Raw genomic sequence first — 21,388 nt, forward strand, 5'->3', positions numbered from 1 at the left:
TGTCACACTTAAGCATGGCTAAAGTTGAGGTGATATGAAAGGACTGGTTAAAAATCTTTAAAAAAAAGATGCTGTTAGACTTCCTAGTCTCCTATACTAATTTGCGTAGCCCCATGTCCGTCTCAACACATTGACATGATATTTAATTTCTGGAGAAATTATACATGCTAAAGTAGGCAGTCAAGAAATTCCTCAAGTAACAGGCAAACTTGGCCTTGGAGTACAGAATGAAGCAGGGCAAAGGCTAAGAGACTTTTGTCAAGAGAACACACTGGTCATAGCAAACACCCTCTTCCAACAACACAAGCGAAGACTCTACACATGGACATCACCAGATGGTCAATGCCAAAATCAGATTGATTATATTCTTTGCAGCCAAAGATGGAGAAGCTCTATACAGTCAGCAAAAACAAGACTGGGACCTGACTGTGGCTCAGATCATGAACTCCTTATTGCCAAATTCAGACTTAAATTGAAGAAAGTAGGGAAAACCACCAGACCATTGAGGTATGACCTAAATCAAATACCTTATGATTGTACAGTAGAAGTGAGAAATAGATTCAGGGGATTAGATCTAATATAGTGCCTGAAGAACTATGGATGGAGGTTCGTGACATTGTACAGGAGGCAGGGATCAAGACCATCCCCAAGAAAAAGAAATGCAAAAGGGCAAAATGGCTGTCTGAGGAGGCCTTACAAACAGCTGTGGAAAGAAGAGAAGCAAAAGGAAAAGAAGAAAAGGAAAGATATACCCATTTGAATCCACAGTTCCAAAGAATAGCAAGGAGAGATAAGAAAGCCTTCCTCAGTGATCAATGAAAAGAAATAGAGGCAATCAATAGAATGTGAAAGACTAGAGATCTCTTCAAGAAAATTAGAGATACCAAGGGAAAATTTCATGCAAAGATGGGCACAATAAAGGGCAGAAATGGTATGGACCTAATAGAAGCAGAAGATATTAAGAACAGGTGGCAAGAATACACAGAAGAACTGTACAAAAAAGATCTTCATGACCCAGATAATCATGATGGTGTGGTCACTCACCTAGAGCCAGACATCCTGGAATGTGAGTTCAAGTGGGCCTTACGAAGCATCACTGCAAACAAAACTAGTGGAGGTGATAGAATTCCAGTTGAGCTATTTCAAATCCTAAAAGATGATGCTGTGAAAGTGCTGCACTCAATATGCCAGCATATTTGGAAAACTGAGCAGTGGCCACAGGACTAAAAAAGGTCAGTTTTGATTGCAATTCCAAAGAAAGGCAATGCCAAAGAATGCTCAAACTATTTCACAATTGCACTCATCTCACGCTAGCAAAGTAATGCTGAAAATTCTCCAAGCCAGGCTTCAACAGTACATACACAAAGAACTTCCAGATGTTCAAGCTGGTTTTAGAAAAGGCAGAGGAACCAGAGATCAAATTGTCAACATCCGCTGGATAATTGAAAAAGCAAGAGAGTTCCAGAAAAACATCTACTTCTGCTTTATTGACTATGCCAAAGCCTTTGACTGTGTGGATCACAATAAACTGTGGAAAATTCTGAAAGAGATGGGAATAGCACACCATCTGACCTGCCTCTTGAGAAACCTGTATGCAGGTCAGGAAGCAATGTTAGAACTGGACATGGAACAGACTGTTTCCAAATAGGAAAAGGAGTATGTCAAGGCTGTATATTGTCACCCTGCTTATTTAACTTATATGCAGAGTACATCATGAGAAACGATGGGCTGGATGAAGCACAAGCTGGAATCAAGATTGTCAGGAAAAGTATCAATAACCTCAGTTATGCAGATGACACCACCCTTATGGCAGAAAGTGAAGAACATGAAAGTGAAAAAGGAGAGTGAAAGAGTTGGCTTAAAACTCAACATTTAGAAAACTGAGATTATGGCATCTGGTCCTATCACTTCATGGGAAATAGATGGGGAAACAGTGGAAATAGTGGCTGACTTCATTTTTCTGGGCTCCAAAATCACTGCAGATGGTGATTGCAGCCATGACGTTAATAGATGCTTGCTCCTTGGAAGAAAAGTTATGACCAACCTAGACAGCATATTAAAAAGCGGATACATTACTTTGCCAATAAAGTTCCATCATATGGATGTGAGAGTTGGACTATAAAGAAAGCTGAGAGCCAAAGAATTGATGCTTTTGAACTGTGGTGTTGGAGAAGACTCTTGAGAGTCCCTTGGACTGCAAGTCCCTTGGACCAGTCAATCCTAAAGGAGATCAGTCCTGAATATTCATTGGCAGGACTGATGCTGAAGCTGAAACTCCAATACTTTGGCCACCTGATGTGAACCACTGACTCATTGGAAAAGACCCTGATGCTGGGAATGAGGAGAAGTGCATGGCAGAGTACGATATGGTTTGATGGCATCACTGACTCAATATACATGAATTTGAGCAAGCTCCAGGAGATGGTGAAGAACAGGGAAGCCTGGCATTCTACAGTCCATGGGGTCACCAAGAGTTGGACACGACTGAGCCACTGAACAGCAACAAAATGCCTCTATATTTTTAATTTCATTGTCCATAGTTTTTATGCTATTATATACATATACAACTGATTTTGTATGCTTATCTTGTATTCTGTGATCTTGCTGAAATCACATATTAGTTGTTGAACCTTTTCTTTTTCTTGTAGATTTGGGATTTTCTAGGCAACCATGTCATCTGAAAATGGGTCATTTTTATTTGCTCCTTTCAGGTCTGTATGCCTTGCCTTTCATTTACTTGCTTTATTGCACTGGCTAACAATTTCTGTACTATGTTGACTGAGAGTGGTAAGAATACACATCCTTGTCTTGCTCCAGATTTGGGGGAGCAGTGTGAGTTTTTAGTCTTTTGTCATTAAGAGTAAAGTTATCTTAAAGTTTTTCTATATGCTCTGTATGAAGTTGTGGTAGTTCCCCTGTTTATATTTTTCCAAATCATTCTTCATGAATGGGTTTTGAATTTTATCCAATTAATTTATGCAACAGTTGATATCTTGTGATATTCTTCTTTAATGTGATGGATTACGTCAATATTTTAATTGTTGAACCACTCAGACACAACTCAGTGACTGAACAACAAGAAAGATGGCACTGGATGGAGACTGCAAAGTGGGAGCTGGAAGAAGAGACTTCTCTCTGTGTGTTATTTTCTGTGTGGTAGCAAGCAGAGCAGCATGTGGGAGTCCCAGCAGCCTTCACAGTTCAGCCGAGGGCACCTTCTGGCTCATCTCTTCATCTCCAGAGCAGCAGGCTGCTCTTACACTTCAGATGCAGGCACCCTCTGGCAAGTTTCTTTGTTACTGGAGTGGCTGCCGCGCTCACAGTTCGCCAGCACATGCCCCAACACCCCAGTTTCTTCATTATCACAGAAGTACAGCACACTGCTGTGGCAGCCACCACGTCTCCTCAGAAATCTGCAGCTCAGCCTTGCAGGGCTCTGTCTCTGTTTCTCGGTTCTCTTCCTACTCACATATCCCTCGGCACTGGCTACCTCTGTACACCTTGGAATTCTCTTTTACTCCCTTCACAGTTAACTATCGCTTACCTAATTACATCATTCTTTCTATTAACATTTCCATGTACAAATTTCTAGTGTGAATTCTCTCTCATGACTGACCTCCAGGCACTCTATCAATTGCCTTACGTAAAAGGGTTGTCCCAAGGCCAGCACAATGGTATCCTGACAGCAAGAACAGCCAACTTATAGTCAGATCATGGATCCAAATCCCCCTTTTGGAGCAGGACTCTGGACCAAATGAGGTTCATTCAGGACTTAGAATGATACTCTTCATGCATTATTAGACTTCATTCATTCAAGTATGAGTGAACTTCTGTGTGTGTGTGTGTGTGTGTGTGTGTATGTGCGTGTGTGTTAGTTGCTCTCTCTTGTCCAACTCTTTCTGACCCCACGAACTGTAGTCTGCCAGGCTCTTCTGTCTGTGGGAATTCTCCAGGCAAGAACGCTAGAATGGGCAGCCATCCCCTCCTCCAGGGGGTCTTCCTGACCTAAAGATTGATCCCATGTCTCTTATGTCTCCTGCATTGGCAAGTGGGTTCTTTACCACTAGTACCACCTGATAAGCCCCAATATTGTGATTGCATGTATGCTAAGTCACTTCAGTCATTTCCAATTCTGTTACCCCATGGACTGTAGCCCACCAGGCTCCTCTGTCCGTGGACTTCTCCAGGCAAGAATACTGGAGTGGGTTGTCATGCCCTCCTCCAGGGGATCTTCCCAACCCAGGGATCGAACCTGTGTTTGATAGTTAACCCAGGTTAACTGCGATAGTTAACTGTGAAGGGAGTAAAAGAGAATTCCAAGGTGTACAGAGGTAGCCAGTGCCGAGATATGTGAGTAGGAAGAGAACCGAGAAACAGAGACAGAGCCCTGCAAGGCTGAGCTGCAGATTTCTGAGGAGACATGGTGGCTGCCACAGCAGTGTGCTGTACTTCTGTGATAATGAAGAAACTGGGGTGTTGGGGCGTGTGCTGGCGAACTGTGAGCACGGCAGCCACTCCAGTGACAAAGAAAACTCGCCAGAGGTTGTATCTTACGTCTCCTGCATTAGCAGGTGGGTTCTTTACCACTAGCGCCACTTGGGAATCCCTATTATCACTACTATCAGTCCCAAGTATACATGAAGATTTGAAAGGGAAAACACCCTTAGAAATTTCACAACAAATATGAACATGTTATTGACTAGAATGCAAGATTTTCATTAATTTAGAAGATTCAATATGAGATCTCAAAGCAATACATTGAACACTGCTCTCTGTGGGGGAACTTGCCTGGGAAAGTTGGAGAGCTCTGTGTGCTGCCCTGCTGCCTCTCATCTCATCTGGCCACTAGTCCTCTGACCTGTGTGACTCCTGCCTCACTTGAGGGGCTTTGTGTCTCTGCTAAACCTACATTTCCCTTTGGAGCTGCTTGGAGAAAAGCTCTCTGTAACTGTTAAAGTGAGCTGACTAAAACATTGTGACTATAGTCTTCCAAGAAATTTGCCTAATGAAGGAACTCATCTCGAATTTTGCACTTTAACTTAGGAGTGCTGCAGAACTCTCCCATTCTTCTTTTGGTGCTAGTTTCTTAATTACATACTGCAGGGGAAACACAGGGTGAATAGGCAAGGCCCCTTGGGCCCATTATGCCAACATGATGTAGGGAATGAGTTGCCTTGTTACTGCTTGTTCCAAAAGTTCTCATTAATGTGATTAATATGGATAGAGCTGTCAGCTTTCATTTTCACTAGACAATAAAACAAGCCTAACCTTGTACCTAGGAGGCTAACAGCTGAGAGGCAGATGAGACAAAATTGGGATCTCATTAAAATCGAGTATATTATGATTTTTGAAATTAGAATCTCAAAATATATTGCATTAACATGACTAAGTTTGCCATTTGACTAAGTCACAAATTGATCAGTTTTGAGAAATGTCTAGACATAGCCTTTAAATACTGGGACAAATTGTCCCCAAAATGTTTCTTGATATTCTAGGAAGGGTAGGGAAAATATTAATATTGCAGAAATCTCAAAAAGTGAACACTTCCAGGAAACACTGGGGTAAAGCAAATAGATAAATTTCTTGTGAGGAGGTGGGTATAAAAGCAGACCAAATGAATGTCTGGGGTTGTGGAAATGGGCCTGTCATTTTCCAAGAACGCACTATGTGTTGGGTGAAATACTGGAAGCTGAGAATGTAGTGCTAAATAGGGAGATTCTTTGTCTTGACAGTGCTCCTGGTTGAATGGAGAAGAATAAAGCAAGAAAATCGGCAGTCCAGTCTAGTAAGTAAGAAGGTAGAGGCATGGAGCACACCAAGGAGGAGCACCTCATGAGACTTGGAGATAGCAAGGGAAGAAGGCATCCACTGAACTAATTTTAAAGGAGAAATAGTGATGGAAAGTATCGGCAGATTTACTCTGGAGGCAAGAAAACTCCTGGCAAAGAAGGATGGACCTCAAAAAAAATTGAAAATAGAATATGATCCAGCAATTTCACTTCTAGGTATATATCCAAAATGATTGCTAGCAAGGATTTGAAAAGATATTTGTATACCCAGGTTCATAGAAGCATTATTTACAATAGCCAAAAAGTTGGAACAATCCAAATCTCCATCAATGAATGGATGGATAAGTAAAATATGGTATATACATACAACTGAATATTATTTAGCCTTAAAAAGGAAGTAAATTATGACATATGCTACAACATGGATGAACCTTTTAGACATTATGCTAAGTAAAAGAAGCCAGACACAAAAATACAAATGTTGTATGATTCCATTTGTATGAGGTACCTACAATAGTCAAATTTACAGAGACAGAGTAGAATAGTGGTTCAGGGGCCAGGGGCAAAGGGAAATGGGGAATTGTTTTCTAATGGGTACAGAGTTTCAGTTTGGGAAGATGCAAACTTTCTGGAGAAGGATAATGGTGATTGCGCTATAGTTACAGAATAGTGTGAGTGTACTTAATGCCTCTGAACTGCACATTTACAAGAGGTTAAATGGTACATTTTGTGTTATGTGTATTTACCACAAAAAATAAAAGAAGGGATAGAGCTATCAATGTTTTTCCTTTTTGAGATTAAATGTTCTTAGGACATTTTTAATGTTTGAGATGGTATGGTCCCAACTGAGATCAGTGAGCTGGAACAAAGACCAACAGTCCCTTAAGGAAAAATTCATCATGGGGGGAATATGGAGTATGGACCTGCCATCCAGGCTCATCATTTGAGCCTACATTCTGCTTTGAGAGGAGAGGCTGCTTGTGGCACAATATGTTGGGAGGTTGGAAACTGTTCCTGGTCTTGCCTTTGAATTAATGGCTATTTGAGAATGTGTGACTAAAAAAAAAAAGCCCAGGCAGACCATGGGTGAAAGTGTCGAAAACTATACCTGATCATAACTCCAGAGGAGAGAATTTCCTCTTTTATCGTCCTTCTCTGGAGCATGGGAAATTACTGCAGGAGTAGCACTGAAGCCATCACAGTGATGAATAGGTGAAAAATCAGTATGTGGGATGGTTTACTTTTAACAATGTATCTATGAGAGCAAGCACTTTTGCTTGTTCTATAGAGGTGCTCGAAAGAAGTGGGGTTGGCCTAATGGAAAACATGGTGGTAGTAATGCTGATATTTTGGTGGTAGCAGAGGTGTCAGGTCTCTTCATAATTCTTGAGTATGGGTTCATACTCCTTGGCATGATGGCATAGTTCAGTTGGCCTTCCCAAAGCAAGCAAGTTCTCGTGTCAGTGGTAGCCTTCTCCAGTATCAAGGGGGCATATCAGATTTCCAAGTTAAGAGCCAAGTGGGAGCTATTAGAAATGAGGAGTGGGATTATGCCAATAGAAATAACCCTGTGTTGGAGGGAAAAAAATGGTTCTCGTGGTGAAAAAATGAGTGCTAAATCATTAATTTTACTTCTAAAGACAAGTATGTGATCCTAGACTGGTGAAGTAGTGCACAGCTGTTACTAAGAGATAAAAAAAATTCTACGCCAAAAAAGCATCAGTTATAAAGCCACTGAGTCCTCCCAACAACCTCATGATGCCTGCATTATTATGCCTCATGTGTTGCTGAGAGAACTGAGATCCATCAAGTTTAAGTAATTTCTTCTGAGGACAAGTGTCTAGTGAGTTGGTGCAATGGGAATTCCAGCTCAGATGTTGAACTCCAAGTCCTTTGCTCTCATCACCACGGTGTGTGACTTCCAGTTACAATATCTGGCTGATGAACTCAATAATAAAAATATGTCAGCATTTCAATCTTCATCCAGCAATTCTGACATTGTGTAGCCATAAACAAAGGCAAGTTTGCAAAGAATCTGACTGACTTACTGGGACTGCTAACAAACTTCCAACTCCATCCAAATCAGGTGACAATCAGATAGCAAAATGAGTAAAATCTGAGGACCCTTACTTTCCATACAATCTGTAGAAGACACCTGGTAATTTGAAAGTAATTATTAACTATCTTTTTCTGTATATTATCTTTTTCTGTATATAAGGTCTGTTTCCAAAAAAACTCCAGAACTCAGTTCCTGGTATGTAGGTGTTATTCAATAAATATTATAGTTGAATTGAATGAAAACAAATCCCTGCCTACTCCCACTATGTCTATACAAAACCGTATTTTGAATATATTTGCATTTTTAAAAAATTCCATATTTAATGAAAAAAAAAAAAAAAAAAACCCTGGTTCATTGGACTTCAATTTGATGAATTTTTCCTTCTTTAGTTGGTGCTTCTCTTATTCTGTAAAAACTGCCAAAACTTGGGGGTGGGGGGGACTGTGGCCAAGCAAATCAAAGAAAGGGGGCCACAGCCAGATAAAATCAAGATTGCCTATGCAGTTGAGGAGGAAGGCTTCTGTATGCAGCTGATGTAAACATTTCTAGATCTACTTTGTTCAGGACAACAACTGTCCCTGAGGCTGTCAGGATTTGCCTTTCCCCCTGAATGTTCATTATGGCATAAAGGTTTTCCTTCCTAAAAATAGAGGACTAAGGCAGCAGCAATGTAATTTAGGATTCTAGCCCAATGCCAGTACCACTTTTGATGAGAAACTGTTTCTACACAGCACTCCACAGACACTTCGGGAGAAATATACTAGTGCCTGGGGGAGGCTCTGGCATTAACAGGTTCTACCCATCAAGCATTCATCCAAATTGTACTTTCTCTATATGGGCACTGGAGGGAGATTTCTGTATATGAGCCTCTGATTGGTTACTGCAAAGTCTATTTTGAAGATTCCAATATCAAATAAATCAGAACGTTTTCCAACTGGAATGTCCCTAAAGAGGCACTGATTTGGGCCCTGATTAGTTTCAGCTCAGCCACTGTTCTCCTTCAGGCAGCCTCTTTTCTCTGGTGTACTGGGATGATGTAGATGTTTCCAGCATCTTCTTCTAAAGAAGAGCCTATTTAGGTGATAAACTGGCTTAGTTTTGAGAAACGTATTTTGGAAAATTCAAGCATATGCTGAAGTAGAGAAGATAATATAACAAATCCACATATATTCTTTCTCCCCACTACCGGATTATTTTAAGGCAAATCCTAGACACCAAACCATTTTATCAAGAACTACATTAGTACGTATGTCTAAAATATAAGGATGTCTTTTGTAAAACACAATCACAGGACCATTAGCTTGCCTAAAAATGTAATGATAATCCTTACATGTCACCAACTATCCAAGTAGTATTTGTATCCAGATGAATTTAAGATTTTCCTTACCTGCTGTTCTCTTTTTTAATTTTAGATTTTTGATTAAGGTAAAGTGGTCTATAACATTATGTAAGTTTAACGTGTACAAAATTGTTTCTGCTTTTTATACATTACAGTGTGCTCACCACCAAAAATTTAGTTTCTATCTGTCACCATGCATTTGATGCTGTTTACTATTTCACCCTCTCCTCACCCCTTCCCCTATGATAACCTCTTTCTATATATCAGTTCAGTTCAGTCGCTCAGTCCTGTCCGACTCTTTGCAACCCTATGAACCACAAACTCCAGGCCTCCCTGTCCATCACCAACTCCCAGAGTCCACTCAAACCCATGTCCATCAAGTCAATGATGCCATCCAACCATCTCATCCTCTGTTGTCCCCTTCTCCTCCTGCCCTCAATCTTTCCCAGCATCAGGGTCATTTCCAATGAGTCAGCTCTTTGCATCAGGTGGCCAAAGTATTGGAGTTTCAGCTTCAACATCAGTCCTTCCAATGAACACCCAGGACTGATCTCCTTTAGGATGGAATGGTTGGATCTCCTTGCAGTCCAAGGGACTCTCAAGAGTCTTCTCCAACACCACAGTTCAAAAGCATCAATTCTTCGGTGCTCAACTTTCTTTATAGTCCAACTCTCACATCCATACATGACCATTGGAAAAACCATAGCCTTGACTAGATGGACGTTTGTTGGCAAAGTAATGTCTCTGATTTTTAATATCCTGTCTAGGTTGGTCATAACTTTCCTTCCAAGGAGTAAGCATCTTTTAATTTCATGGCTGCAATCACCATCTGCAGTGATTTTGGAGCCCAGAAAAATGAAATCAGCCACTGTTTCCACTGTTTCCCCATCTATCTGCCATGAAGTGATGGGACCAGATGCCATGATCTCAGTTTTCTGAATGTTGAGCTTTAAGCCAACTTTTTCACTCTCCTCTTTCATTTTCATCAAGAGGCTCTTTAGTTCTTCTTCACTTTCTGCCATAAGGGTGCTGTCATCTGCATATCTGAGGTTATTGATATTTCTCCTGGCAATCTCGATTCCAGCTTGTGCTTCCTCCAGCCCAGCTTTTCTCATGATGTACTCTGCATATAACTTAAATAAGCAGGGTGACAATATACAGCCTTGACGTACTCCTTTTCCTATTAGGAACCAGTCTGTTGTTCCATGTCCAGTTCTAACTGTTGCTTCCTGACCTGCATAGAGGTTTCTCAAGAGGCAGGTCAGGTGGTCTGGTATTCCCATCTCTTTCAGAATTTTCCACAGTTTATTGTGATCCACACAGTCAAAGGCTTTGGCATAGTCAATAAAGCAGAAGTAGATGTTTTTCTGGAACTCTCTTGCTTTTTCAATGATGTAGCAGATGTTGGCAATTTGATCTCTGGTTCCTCTGCCTTTTCTAAAACCAGCTTGAACATCTGGAAGTTCACGGTTCACATACTATTGAAGCCTGACTTGGAGAATTTTAAGCATTACTTTAATAGCATGTGAGATGAGTGCAATTTTGTGGTAGTTTGAGCATTCTTTGGCATTGCCTTTTTTTGGTATTGGAATGAAAACTGACCTTTTCCAGTCCTGTGGCCACTCCTGAGTTTTCCAAATTTGCTGGCATATTGAGTGCAGCACTTTCAAGCATCATCTTTCAGGATTTGAAATAGCTCAACTGGAATTCCATCACCTCCACTAGCTTTGTTTGTAGTGATGCTTCCTAAAGCCCACTTGACTTCCCATTCCAGGATGTCTGGCTCTAGGTGAGTGATCACACCATCATGATTATCTGGGTCGTGAAGCTCTTTTTTGTACAGTTCTTCTGTGTATTCTTGCCACCTCTTCTTAATATCTTCTGCTTCTATTAGGTCCCTACCATTTCTGTCCTTTATCGAGCCCATCTTTGCATGAAATGTTCCCTTGGTATCTCTAATTTTCTTGAAGAGATCTCTAGTCTTTCCCATTCTGTTGTTTTCCTCTATTTCTTTGCATTGATCGCTAAGGAAGGCTTTCTTATCTCTCCTAGCAATTCTTTGGAACTCTGCATTCAGATGCTTGTAGTTTTCCTTTTCTCCTTTGCTTTTTGCTTCTTTTCTTTCCACAGCTATTTGTAAGGCTTCCTCAGACAGCCATTTTGCATTTCTTTTCCATGGGGATGGTCTTGATCCCTGCCTCCTGTACAATGTCACAGACCTCCATGCATAGTTCATCAGGCACTCTGTCTATCAGATCTATATCAGTGTTTGTTTTCGTTTTAACTTTTGGTCTCTTCCAGGTCCCTTTGGGGATTTTCTCTTACACTTCTGAGTTCAGTTCCTGTGATGTATAATGAGGAGAATTTTATTCACCAGAAATTCTCCTCCTGGTTAATAAAAAAAGGCAGGGAGAGGGAGGGAGGAATAATGCCTCCCAAGCAGCTTTTGTCCTTGCATCCACTGTGATCAAGAGCAAACCGGTGCACATGGGGCCTCCAGGTTCTCTGAGGTCTGTTGGTACAGTGGGGCCAGTGGGGCCAGTGGGTGGGAGCATAGCATTGGTGGCCCTTCTCGGGTACAGGTTCGGGTTTCCATATTTAGCAGATAAAAATACAGGACACTTGATTAAATATAAGTTTCAGATAAACAGCAAATAATCTTTTTACTATACATCTGTCCCAAATATTTCATGGGCTGTAGTATACCAATAAAGAGTCATTGTTTATTTGAGATTCCAATTTAACTCTGCCCCTGTATTTTATCTTGGGCTTCTCTTATAGCTCAGTTGGAAAGAATCTGCCTGCAATGCAGGAGACCCAGGTTTGATTCCTGGGTCAGGAAGATATCCTGGAGAAGGAAATGACAACCCACTCCAGTATTCTTGCCTGGAAAATCTCATGAACAGAGGATCCTGGTGAGCTACCAGTCCATGGGGTTGCAAGAGTCGGACACGACTTAGCAACTAAATCACTGCCATATTTTATCTTACAACCTTAAGACACGTGGCAAAACGGATTTAGCATAGGGAAGAGCTCATGAAGCCTTGGTTTCTTGTAGAGTTCTGAGTGCTTGTAGGAGCTGAAGGCATGGGAGAAATGGAGGGAACAGGAGCTTTTAAAGGTGTTTGGGGGGTTCTTAATTATAGCATTTTGAATGTTTTTTGAAATATTTGAGTAAAATTCAGAATTATATTTAGGTTTCTTGAATGTGACACCACTCTGAGGCTGAATCATCACTCTTAGTTTGATTTTTTTTTTTTGCCTCTTCCGAAGGAACTGGGCTCCCTCAGAGTGGTTTCTGGGATGACCTTCTATTTACTGAATCATAGTAGGGGAAACAAGGGAATATTTTGATATTTGCCTAGGTACTCTAAATGCTTCCCATTCTTTTCAGTTTGTTCTGCATTTCTAGCCCCTGCCATAAACTTGGAGTAGTGTGCGTGGTCTATTTATGCAGTGAAAAAAGGAAAACTTTAATTTCCATTTCTCCTATTCTGAAACTTGAACACAGAAAGTAATTAGTATAAAAGCACCAGGCATGACACCTGTGTAGTAAATCACTAGCAAGATATATTACAGTAAGTCCCTAACAAGCAAACAAGTTCCATCCCAAGAGAGTGTAAGTTCAATTTGTTTGTAAGCTCAACAAAGTTAGCCTAGGTACCTCGCTAACACAACTGGCTACACTGTACCAACTACATCACCTCTGTGTTTATGCTGCTTCCAGACATCCTGGGCTTGAAATAAAGATACTGCACTAATGCACTCTGTATACTGGGTCTCCCTGGTAACTCAAATGGTAAAGAATCTGCCTGCAATGCAGGAGACCCAGATTCGATCTCTGGGTCAGGAAGACCCCCAGAGAAGGAAATGGGAACCCACTCCAGTATTCTTGCCGGAAGAATTCCATGGACAGACCATGGGGTCACAAAGAGTTGGACATGACTGAATGACTACCACTTCCCACTCGCAAAAGCATGACCACTTGGAGAGGATGCCCATGACAATGTACACCAGACATCTGAAATAACTTACATGATCTTTGAAAGTTTCCAAGTCAAAGGTTTGTATGTAGTGAACTTACTGTACAAGATGAGATCTAGAAGAGCCATTTAACCAGGGTCTCTTTAGGTTTTTCACAGTTTCAAAAGATACATACAGCTTTATTGTGTGTATATAAAAAATTTAAAGCACCTCAATTCTTATAAAAATGTTTTGATATTTCTTAGCTATACATGGAAACTCAAAAAATAGAAACAGGTAAAAAAGTAATTGTCTCAGGACTCCTTTCATTTGAAATTATCTCTGCTCATTGGTTACGTAAAAAGATCAAATGTGATTTCTAAGTCTTTGTGTACATGGTACTCTACAGTTTGCAAAAATCTTAGGTGTGACTCTTCATTAGTATATTTTTCCACAGTTCACAAAGCTTTTTTCATATATGATCCCATATCTCACTGGGTTCCATAATAGTTCAGTGTGCAGATACACAGATTAAGAAGTTAAGCCATTTTCTCTTGGTTATATAGCTAATGGATGGCAGAATACAGGCAAGGACTCAGGTGTCTACTTCCTAGTTGATTTTCCCACTGTACCACACTCTCCTGAGTTCCAGCACAAGGAAAACAATATATTGAATACACACATTCTTATTACCAGCTCCATTTGACAATTGTAGACTTAAATCAATGAATTTTAAGTTTTCCCTTATTTTAAAGACTCCCTTTCCCAACAGAGGGCCATAAAAATGAAATACATCATAAGTAAAGCATTTGCTAGCCATTTATTTTTTGGAATATTTTTAAGACCTTTGCTTCATTATGAAATATCAAGCCAATGCTGAATGCCATTCAAAATGAAAAGTTAATCATTTTTCTGGCCCTGCTATCTTCAGAATAATTGACAGCAAGAATGATGCAGAAATTCAATAAACTTATCTAGGGAATGCACCTGTTTTTCATATTTTAATGTCACTTATCATGACTTTAGAAAGAGTAAAAGACTTCACCCATGGAATGGGTGTTTTTCTAGAGCAACATTTTAATTTGGGTAAGAGAGTTTTAAGGAAATAAAATAATAAATAAATTAACATAAAATTCTCTTGAAGAAATGATAGCACGTTTCCAAAGAACTGATTGTGTCTTTAAAACTCGTTTCCTATTTGCATTTAAATCTGAATTCCCACTGGAATGCTAAAAGCTAGTGAGTGAACAGTCCAGCTCATGGCAGTAAGTCTCTGGTTCATAGCATTTCAGAACATCATCTGTCACTTCCAGGGGAAAGACAGCCTCTTACATGCTAGTCCACAAATCCAGTATTAGAGCCCTCTGAGTCACTATGCACTGAATTAAGGCTTGCCTCTGGATAGAGAAGACAAACTCCACTTGTTATTTGGTCTCCAACCAGTGGGAACAGGGATAGAGTGGTGAAGAGCTGCCATAGAATTAATAAACACTAATGAAGGCTGACTGGAGTGGGTGAAATGTAGCAGGACATGGGAATGTGGCTTGATTGAGTATGGGACTAACCAACCACTGGATTCCAAATTTGAACTTTAATATTGTGGTAGAGAAGGAGGAAAGAACTCTGTTAAATTCCTTTCCTAGTCCTGTGGTCAACATTAGTCTTGACTGGTCCTGATAGTGGATAAATAGGCCTCCATTTCTTTGGAAAGGCATATATGTACTTTAAATGCATTCTGAGTTTTAAATTTGACCTTAATCCTCTACTGAAATATCCACTTAGTCATCGGGATGTTACCAAGGAAGGGAACAAAGTGTAATGCTCTTTTCCTCATTACCGAAAGGATAATAGTGATGCCCAATATATCATGGGTAGAGGAGGAAATTGGATTCTATTCCTAATCCATTGTTAATGACCTAACTTCACAAAAATACTTAGTCTTCATTATACCTACTTTTGTGTTAATTGTGGAAGCAATGAGGTAACTCTTCCTGTAAGAACCAATTATCCTACATGACACCTTTTAATTCTCTAATTCATTGATCCTCCTGAAGTTGAGATTTTGAAACCAAGTTTGGCAGTGAGCAGTTAACTTAATTATGATTGTCTTAGCTTAATGGCTATAGTGAATAGCTTGGAAATATTCAAGAAAAGAATAAGTAATCATTACAACTGGATATTAAATGTTTATCTGACTTAAAGGCTAGGCCAACTGGTAACTCTGGTTTATATTTCAAATATTTATTGAGCACCTATTTTATTCTTAGTACTTGTCTGACTGCATATATACAAGTGGGGAGAACAAAAAGTACCAGCTTGAATTAAGTTAAACCATGTGAAAGAAGAAGAAGCTTGAGTCTTGTCAAAAAGCAAGGTGATTTGCAAACCACCTGTAGCATTCAATCAATCAACTGTTAAATCATTATTTCAACATAACTGAATGCAAGTAGTAACTTAAAACCATAAACACTGTGAAGATCAACTGGTTGATATAGAAACAGCCTACTTCCATTCTAGTTCTTTACAGTGTTCCTTTAAATTCCAAACAAAGCAAGAAATGTCTTTTTGACCAGATTGCATGGTATAAAGTCAGAGTCTCAAAGTTCCTGGTGATTTTTGGAGAACATATCCAATACATAAATATCCTATCTCAATGGGAAGTGTGTTTTAAGCGGAAATGCTTCATTACATTTGATTGTGCTCATTATTAAAGTATAATTTTCCTGTTGAAATACTGAAGTTAATGTATGGAAATAATGATATCTCCCCAAGTGACTTAATAAACATTGATTTAGGGCTGACTTTGATCTCAGCCCTCTACTCCATACTGCACACTGGAGAGGATAATTTCCTTGACTGGTATTTTACAGTAACCAGTTAAATGAAGTATCTGGGCTGATATTTATTACTATGTTTCTCAGATAGATAAAGAAAGAGAGATATCACCATTCTATTTAACAGGAAAAAAGAAGTATAATTAACTTTGAAAGTAGATTTTTCCTTTTAACAATTCCTAATTTCTCTCTGAGAAAGAATTAATTTAAGAGGCTGCAGGTAATGATTCTAACAGATAGCTGTCATATCTTGCTAGGGAGAGCTCATTAGGCTGGACCTTGGAGTTGAGCATCAAAGAAGACCTAGGCTGTATCCATGCTAGAAAAAGAGTACAGAATCTTAGGTCATGGGAGGGCATTGAATGGTCGTGTCTCTAACGTCATTTCACAGTTTAGGAAAATGGAGGTTCAAGGAGAGGAAAAGACTTGTGTGAGATAATCCAGTAACCTAGTTTGTAGGACAGTTAGACTGCAATCTGAACTTCTAATACCTAGTCTAGTACTCTTTTACCCAACACACAGCACCCACAGTGGTAAAATCCAGGCAAATCTGACAGTGTGCTAAGCTCTTCTGGCTTGTCGAAGACATGAGACCGTGTATCTATGACAAGAACTCTGCAAATAGTCATTTTCACATTTTGAATGATTGGCTTAGTGTGTGCTAGGTCAGGAAGTCACTGGAATGGGAAAATGCTACAGAGGAAGGAAAAGGGTACAATCTCAATATTTGAAAGAGAAACCTCTTCTTTTTCCTTTGGGTTATGGCATTGGGAATTTATCAACAGGGAAGTATAAACACTTAAGGAATCGCGTTCTCGGTTTCTTCTGCCACAGTTGTTCACAAGGAAAATCCAGTCTTCAAATTCTGAATATTGCTCTGGATTACCAAAGAACCAGAAACAGCCTTGGTGCTCTTCTAAGTGCCAGAACAAGTTCTTCACCTTTCCAGTCAGTTTTCCAGCAATCAAGGGGAAATAAAATAACTCACTCTGATAAACATCAACTAAGTGTTCCCTCTCTGGGTAATTGGCTTCCTGGAAGGTGAATTGGCGCTCATTTAGCAGTCCAAGGCCCAGTGAGTCCTGGCCAAAGGAAAATGAAATGTAACACATTTAGTGCTAAATTAAAGACAGGATCCACAAGCTGAGAGCCCACATGAATCAGAGACATGAATCACAAAGCCTGTGCTGTTTATGGCAAATTGGCGCTGAACACAAATAAAAAATCAATCATTAATTTTCACACTCTGCCCTTGATAGACTTTTTCATTTGAAGGCAATAACTATTATAATAACACTAATGACACCTTATGATTTTACTTTGTAAAGTGCCTTCCTGTCTACTCCTCATAGTTTTAATTTCTCTAAATTCAGAGTTAAAAGTATGACTTTAAAAAATTGATGCAAAATGACAATTCAGAGACAATCCAAAGAAGTAATAAAGCTCCAATTCTGTAGTGCCTAACCTAAAGTGATTACATGTAAACCAGTATGAAAAACATATATCAGGTAGAATCCAGAATTTTTTTATGGATTATTTGTGGTGATGTTGGCTGAGAAAAGATAACATGCAGCCTTGTGAATTGTGGTATAAAGCTTAAAAGTAACTTGTATGTTTGTCAAAGGTACATTCATTCAACAGTCAGCAGTGAGTGACTACCTCCTAATCAGTTGTCTATGTACTAGATTCTGAAGATTCTAATTTGAAACAGACACTGCCCATGCCTTTGACAGAGGAAGGGCATTCTAGGTAGAGGAAAAAACAGCAGATACAGAGACCCAGAGATATGAAACAGCAGGCATTGTCTGATGAAACATAAGAGTTCACTGTGGGCAGATCAAAAGAGGGTGGAGAGTATGAAGGAGTAATAAAAGATGAGTCTAGAGCCAAATCTTTGAGAGATTTGTGGGTTAGTCTGATGCATACAAACCTCAAGACTGAAGGCGAATAGGCATCAGATGCTATGAAAGTGCTGCACTCAACATGCCAGCAAATCTGGAAAACTCAGCAGTGGCCACAGGACTGGAAAAGGTCAGTTTTCATGCCAATCCCAAAGAAAGGCAATGCCAAAGAATGCTCAAACTACCGCACAATTGCACTCATCTCACACGCTAGTAAAGTAATGCTCAAAATTCTCCAAGCCAGGCTTCAGCAATACATGAACCGTGAACTTCCTGATTTCAAGCTGGTTTTAGAAAAGGCAGAAGAACCAGAGATCAAATTGCCAACATCTGCTGGATCATCGAAAAAGCAAGAGAGTTCCAGAAAAACATCTATTTCTGCTTTATTGACTATGCCAAAGCCTTTGACTGTGTGGATCACAATAACTGTGGAAAATTCTGAAAGAGATGGGAATACCAGACCACCTGATCTGCCTCTTGAGAAATCTGTATGCAGGTCAGGAAGCAACAGTTAGAACTGGACATAAAACAACAGACTGGTTCCAAATAGGAAAAGGAGTACGTCAAGGCTGTATATTGTCACCCTGCTTATTTAAGTTATATGCAGAGTACATCATGAGAAATGCTGGACTGGAAGAAACACAAGCTGGAATCAAGATTGCCAGGAGAAATATCAATAACCTCAGATATGCAGATGATACCACCCTTATGGCAGAAAGTGAAGAGGAACTCAAAAACCTCTTGATGAAGGTGAAAGAGGAGAGTGAAAAAGTTGGCTTAAAGCTCAACATTCAGAAAACGAAGATCATGGCATCCGGTCCCATCACTTCATGGGAAATAGATGGGGAAATAGTGGAAACAGTGTCAGACTTTATTTCTTTGGGCTCCAAAATCACTGCAGATGGTGACTGCAGCCATGAAATTAAAAGACACTTACTCCTTGGAAGGAAAGTTATGACCAACCTAGATAACATATTCAAAAGCAGAGACATTACTTTGCCAACAAAGGTTCGTCTAGTCAAGGCTATGATTTTTCCTGTGGTCATGTATAGATGTGAGAGTTGGACTGTGAAGAAGGCTGAGCACCGAAGAATTGATGCTTTTGAACTGTGGTGTTGGAGAAGAGTCTTGAGAGTCCCTTGGACTGCAAGGAGATCCATTCAGTCCATTCTGAAGGAGATCAGCCCTGAGATTTCTTTGGAAGGAATGATGCTAAAGCTGAAACTCCAGTACTTTGGCCACCTCATGTGAAGAGTTGACTCATTGGAAGACTGATGTTGGGAGGGATTCGGGGCAGGAGGAGAAGGGGACGACAGAGGATGAGATGGCTGAATGGCATCATTGACTCAATGGATGTGAGTCTGGGTGAACTCTGGGAGTTGGTGATGGACAGGGAGGCCTGGTGTGCTGCGATTCATGGGGTCGCAGAGAGTCGGACACAACTGAGCGACTGAACTGAACTGAGGGGTTTTAAGATGGAGAGTGATATGAGCTGATTTTTCTTTTGCAGAGAGACTTCTCAGGTGACCTATAGGTGAGGGAATGGAGGGATCCCAAATTTTGAGATTGTGATAATAGTCCAGTGGCAAGATGATGAGGACTTGGGCTATGACAGTAGCAAAACACAGATGAACAGGATGTGTTTGGTATGTAAAATCAGAAAATATTGATGATTGAATATGGGGGGTTGAAGGCCAGAGAAGTGTCAAAGATTTAAGTTAACCTAGTAAATGGTACCATGTCCAAATATCAACTCTGTACCTTACCCCTGAATCTGCTTCCACCTCAGTCTGCCCTATCTCGGTAAATGGCAACTCCATCTTTCTAGTTACTGAGCTTCAGACTATGAAGTCATCCTGGACTTCTCTCCTCTCATTCCCTACATCCCATTTGGCAGTAAATTTTGTTGGTTCTACCTTCAAAACATAAGCAGAATGGAACCATTTCTCACCAAATCCACTATCTTAAGGCATCAACATCTCTCACCTAGACTACTACTATAGCCTCCTGATTAGTTTCCTTGTCCCCCTTCCACTCCAAAGCATATTCTCCAATAAATCATTCAGTGATTTATTTAAATATAAGCTAATCTAACCAAGCCATTATTTTTAATTTCCAGTTTGTAAAACTACAGGAGATGAAGGAATAAGTTAAATGACTCAAGAAAACCATCAGAGAAAGCTCTTCAGGATAACTGGCTCTGGACCTTCAATAAGTTAATACCTTGGGAAAAAAGGATGGAGGTTGGGGAGCTTTCTACATAGACAGGTATGTAAGAAGCCTGACAATCTAATGGAAATGTATGGTCCTGGATTTAATCTTGTTTTAAACAAACCACTATAATAAACTATGGGGACAATTAGGGAAATATAATTATCAGCTGGGGACTAGAATTGTTAGTTTTGGTAAATATGGTAATACACATAGTGATTATATAGGAAGATGTTTTACTTTTAAAATAGATTTATAATGATGTATTCTGGGATAAAATGTCATGATATCTATGCTTTAAAATAATTCAGCAAATAAAGTATACATGAAGCAAACATGGTTAATATTTGTTATTCTAGGTAACGGGTATATAAATACTTATTATGTTATTTCCTTTTCTTCTCTCTCTCTCTCTATATATAGATATATGTATATTTCTCCCCCTTTTTATTGAGATGTAATTGACATGGTACTATATAATTTTAAGGCATACAGCATAATGATTTGACTTATATACATCATGAAATAATTATCACAATAAGTTTAGTGAACATCTGTCATCTCATATAGATAGGAAACAAAAGAAATTTTAAAAATACTTTTTTCTTATGATGAGAACTCTTAGGACTTACTCTCTTAACAATGTTCATATGTAATGTACAGTGTTAATTATATTTATCATTTTGTACATTATATCCCTAGTGCTCATTTCTCTTATGACTGTAAGTTTGTACCTTTTACCTTTTGACCACTTTCATCCAATTCTCTCTCCCCTCACCCTCCCTCCCCACCTCTGGTAACCACAAATCTGATCCTTTTTTCTATGAGTTTCTTTGCTTTTGAAGTATAATTGACCTAAAGTACTATGTTAATTCCTGGTACACAATATAGTGATTCAGTATTTCTATACATTTCAAATATTCTAATTTTTAAATTAAGTGTATATTTAAAAATTTTTACAAGTCAAGATAAGTAGGTCATATCTGGTACTCTTCTTGAAAACCCCATAATGGCTTTCCATGGCACTCAGAGTAAAATTCAACATTTTACCCATGATCTGTCCCTTACTATTTCTCTAGTCTCATGTTCTACCACTCTCCTTCACCCACTCTTTCATGAACACAAATTTCCTTGCTTAACACTGTCCTGTTTCCTGGCAAAAATTATGCATCTGTTTTTCTAGTTGCCTGGATTACTCTTCTCTCAGATGTTTACAAGGCTCAAAGCTTCTCTTTATTTGGGTTTCTATTTTCCTTAATAGTGAAATTTTACCATATCTTACCAATCTTATA

Source organism: Bubalus kerabau, chromosome X (genome assembly GCF_029407905.1).
Source record: "Bubalus kerabau isolate K-KA32 ecotype Philippines breed swamp buffalo chromosome X, PCC_UOA_SB_1v2, whole genome shotgun sequence".
Classification (NCBI taxonomy): domain Eukaryota; kingdom Metazoa; phylum Chordata; class Mammalia; order Artiodactyla; family Bovidae; genus Bubalus; species Bubalus kerabau.